General features: G+C 38.8%; 1 long non-coding RNA gene across 1 annotated transcript; it reads right to left on the reverse strand.

Moving 5' to 3' along the window:
• Positions 1–2,447: 2,447 nt before the first annotated feature.
• Positions 2,448–4,543, reverse strand: LOC111590305 (uncharacterized). Its single transcript, XR_002749408.2, has 2 exons — positions 4,333–4,543; positions 2,448–2,662 (listed from the first exon to the last, which is right to left on the reverse strand). It is a non-coding gene; the product is annotated as an uncharacterized lncRNA (long non-coding RNA).
• Positions 4,544–4,992: the final 449 nt, after the last annotated feature.

Genomic DNA, 4,992 nt, shown 5'->3' on the forward strand with positions numbered 1-4,992 from the left:
TAACTCTTTTGTTGCAAAACTGATAGGATGGAAACAATGGACAACTAAAATTCAAAAACCTATAACTCCTCCTATACTCAACTTAAAACTACAACGAACACGCGTTGGAAAAGTTTGAAAATTATCCATGACTTTTGCAATAAAGTTGCACCCAAATTTATCTTTATAGCCCTCAACTCTGCATGACCTACAGCTAAACTCAGCCCGAGATACTGCACATTGGAGATTCGACTTATAACCGGACAACCACCTCTCCCAATCTATTTAACAGACAATTACAAGTAAATACCCATTTAAAAGGTACTGAGAAGAATTAAAGTTTTGCTTAAAGAGAATTCCCAAATTTGGGCTATGAAACTATCAAAACACGATCGATTTATTGGTGGTTATAACGACACCTAAAGTTCAGACACAACGGTGCAACAACTTCAGAGAAGCCTAACTCCAATTATATACAATGAAAATTACAAACCAATACTCTTTGGAAAGATCATGAAATTACTAAAACTTTCATAATCTAACAAAGACCAAATTATACCATCTTCAAGGTCTTTTCTTCCGTACAAAATTAAGGCTGCTATAGGAAACCCATAACTCTCAAATGTTTAGACCAAACTGGGTGATTAAGCATCATATGCAAACATGAAGAAACCTACTACAAAACATTCTGGATAAGTGAAGCCTGATTCAGCCTCCAACTAATTTAAAATGACTCCCAAAACCAAGCAACACCTTAACCACAATAAAAAAACAATATAAAATGAAACCCAAGGCATTGGCAGGTGCAATCAACACTAGGATTTCCCACTACCAAATGGGATGCAACTCCCCAAAGTCTTTAAACAACACTTTACCTAATAGGTTAGAACACTAAGCATAACAATCCACGAATTCAACAACCTCGTTTGTTAATGCCACTAAGGTCCAACATCCATGTAGCGACAATGTACAAAACACCTGACATACTCGTCTCTAGCACTATAAAACATGGTTGTTATTACACCAGAATTCAACTACTAGAGATCTCCACAACTATTCTGTTGACGTGAAGCAAATGGTGCTCATGTCATATAACGTCTTTTTCTCCTCTCAAAAGAGATAAAATTTGCAACTCTCATAAAGCAATGGAGGGATAACAACAAGAAAACTAATGTACTTCTCGACATAGACTCATGCAAAAGCTTCATAAATATTACTTTCAATACTAAAATAATAACACGATACTATGCTCAACAGGAGTAATTGGACATCAATAAGACAATCCACATAACCAAACTACCTTGATTAACCTCACATACAACAAAACCTACTATTACTGCACTTGAACAATTTGTACCTCGTGATATCATAGGATGCATTCAAAGTAGTACAATGTTGGCAAATAAAAAAATATAAAATGGGTTGTCAATATCGCCCACATGACTAGCCTGTAACAACTAAAAATTATGCATAGCCTTTATGGCTATTGAAACAAGCCATAGAAGGAAAACATGCATGACATAAAATCCACTTGAAACCACCCTATTTATTGTTAAAAATAAGGTTGCACATAATAAGGAAACCTATCAGGTAGACATGGTTGGACTTATCAATCTACGTCATCTCACAAATTCACTCGAGTTCTACCAGTCTAAAGATTTCATAGACATTACAACGTTGCCTCTGCTCTAGAGAGACAAACCAATTTTATACTAAGATCAAGTTAGCAAGTAGCCACACTAGCCTAAAAAAAAGTGAGGCGCAAAGCATTGCCTCCATGGAAATATTACATTGATAAGTTGGGTTGTAGCCCAACATTCAATCAGACCCAACAACATGATAAAACTACATTATATAGTGTTTTCACACCACACCAAGCCGGATTAGACCCACTATACACAGACTCAATAAACAATCGGTCCTACAAGTACTAGAACCCCAAAAAATTCATTTAAAAAAAACAACCACAATCAAGCATATAGAAATATATGATAGTAATAGCTCAAAGATTTGAAAAACATCGCATAAAAAACATCATGACGATATGTATACAAAAGAAGTACATTAGTAGCTTCACTTGCATAATAACTTCAATAACAACCACATCAAGAAACCAATATTAATTAGAAGTAACATATCATATCAAACATTAAGTCGTTAACGACATACCCCATCAAACCATAAAGGGATTTGGAGTAAGGGAATTCTAGTCATCTATACGATAAAATACTAATATGAAAGATATACGAACCCATACCCTTCCTATATGTGCAAGTGTGTCAAATTTATCTTCAAATTGCGTAGAATCTAAAGCCTATCCTCTGATACCAACTGTAACACCCCGGGGTCCACAAACACCCCGGAATGCTACTGAACAACACTTCTGACATCTATATATAAAATTTCGGCAGCACCCCTTTGCAAAATTGCATAAAAGAGGGGGGGCAACAGTGTATAAACATATATCATGACAAAACATACTAAGTATTATTAATCGGCTAGCAAAGATAAGTTAAACATACGACATGAACTGGATTAACTAGTGCGCATGACTAGTTAAAAGAAACAAACTTCCTTTGACAATAAGTTTCTAATTAAATCATGGCTGCGCCTGGGCAGCGTTATTGTGAGAGTGAAAGTGGACGTGCTGCTACTCCCCTCATTCCCAACATGTATCAAGTACCTGCATTGAGTAATGCAAGAGTGAGATGACACATCTCAGCAAGTAAAATAATATCAAACTGTTTAACCACATAAGAACATTGTTTTACCACCACTTGATTCCACAACTTTCTTATTACGACGGTGCAGCACGTATACAACGTACAACACACCTAGTCACCACACCTCGCAGGTAGAAACCACAATAGTAACATAATAATGTCACACTTCATATATACCTCATGAGTGCAAATGTCTGCAAATGCAAGGATGACTTCTGCCTTCATACCTCTAAGGATATGAAGCTGCATCGTACCCCTCCTCGGGCAACGTACGATGCTAAAAATGTACCGGTACGGTCGGACCATAAGATCACGACATAACTTCAAAATGCAAGATGGATGATGCGATGTGCATGTCATGCCTACAACACTTCATATAACGTGATTCAAAAAAGATACTTCAACTTCATCCAAGATGGGAATCAACCACATATATCATAACCAAATTATGATCATCCACAATATTAGACAATTGAGAATTAATACTTTCAAACAAATAAACTTCATCATAGATTTCAATGATTAACATAATTAAAACTTATGCATACTCAATGACAGGGAATAGGATGCAAACCAAACGGTAGCAACCACCACTATATTTACTTGCCTTTACCGGAAGTTCGGGCAAATCCGTAAGTACGATCCGGAAGTCCATCACCTGTTTTTTTTGACACACAACTTAGTGCACCAATTTCACATAATCAGGCTCATAAACGACGCCGCACCTACGCACAAACTCAAACCCCACCGCGGGTTACATCTCTCCCCACACCCACCAAACTGCAGCGGCGCTGCTTAATAATTTCGTAACTTTAAAATTATGACAGCAGTGGTAACAAACAAAAACTCCAGAGTCATCTACATAAAATTCCCCACAAGTTTTGTATACAATTTATAATTAAATTCCAACATCTAATTAGCCCAAAACAGTCCACAAGATGAACCCTGTAATCTGTTTTTTGTCTTTTGGACAGCGACATACCCGGATTCAAACAGCGATATCTTTTAAAATATAATTCCAAATCAAGCGCATAAGTACTCATTGGAAAGATAAGACAAAGCCCTACATGATTATAATACTGGTTAACACTAATTACCTACGAAAAATTCCCAGAAACTGCTAATACTACTGCTGTTCACCCACCTGAAAAATCTGTTTTTTTGGACAGCAACATAACCGGATTCAAACAACGATATCTCCTAAATTATAACTCCGAATCGAGCGCATAAGTACTCGTTGGAAAGGTAAGACAAAGCCCTACATGATTATAATACTGGTTAACACTAATTACCCACGAAAAATTCCCAGAAACTGCTAATACTACTGCTGTTCACCCACCTGAAAAATCTGTTTTTTTGGACAGCAACATAACCGGATTCAAACAACAATATCTCCTAAATTATAACTCCGAATCGAGCGCATAAGTACTCGTTGGAAAGGTATGACAAAGCTCTACATGATTCTCCTACTGATCCCCACTAATTGCCCACGAAAAATTCCCAGAAATCCCTAGAACTACTGCTGTTCGCCCTCCCACAAAAATTCTGGACAACACCTCTACCGATTCGCATAGATAAACATATAATCAATTGAATTTTAGCGCAAAAACATAGATAACTTCAAGATCACCTTGAGTTCCACCTTTTTCCTCCTTCCTTCCTCCCACCAATTCTCCAATTGAAACTTGCACCCACACGAAGAAGATCCGACGAGGAAGAACGACACTTGGAGAAGAGGAGATGGGGGGGGGGGGTGGCGGCTAGGGTTGAGGAGATGGCTGCTGCAAAAAACTTGAGAATGGACAGGGGGCGGCTGCAGCACTTGGGGAAGAGAGAAGAGGGAAGAGGGGGGGGAGGGTGACGGCCAAAGGAGGGAAGGGGGGGGGGGGGGCGGCTGCCCACAAGGGGCCTTAAGAGAGGGGCGGCTAGGGTTTTGGGGGGGAAAAGTGGGCTTCCCACCGCCGGATCACGATCAACGGCCCAAAACCATTCCTACGCCAGAGCTCTCGACCCCCGCGCACACATCAAACATAAATTTTACTGTTTTACAGATGTTTACCTCCTAGAATTCCAAACCCCCCATAGCACGGGACCCGCAAGAGAAAACAAAGAAAAAAAGAGTAAACTTCAATTTCTCTTCTTTTTTTGAAAATTGGGTATCACACCTGTCACTATCACTAGATAATGGACATTTAGCAATGAAATGACCGGGCTTACCACATTTGTAGCAAACATTCTTGGAGCGGGGCTTGTAATCTTTCCCCCTCCTTTGCTTGAGGATTTGGCGGAA

This window comes from Zea mays, chromosome 10 (genome assembly GCF_902167145.1).
Source record: "Zea mays cultivar B73 chromosome 10, Zm-B73-REFERENCE-NAM-5.0, whole genome shotgun sequence".
In the NCBI taxonomy this organism is placed as follows: domain Eukaryota; kingdom Viridiplantae; phylum Streptophyta; class Magnoliopsida; order Poales; family Poaceae; genus Zea; species Zea mays.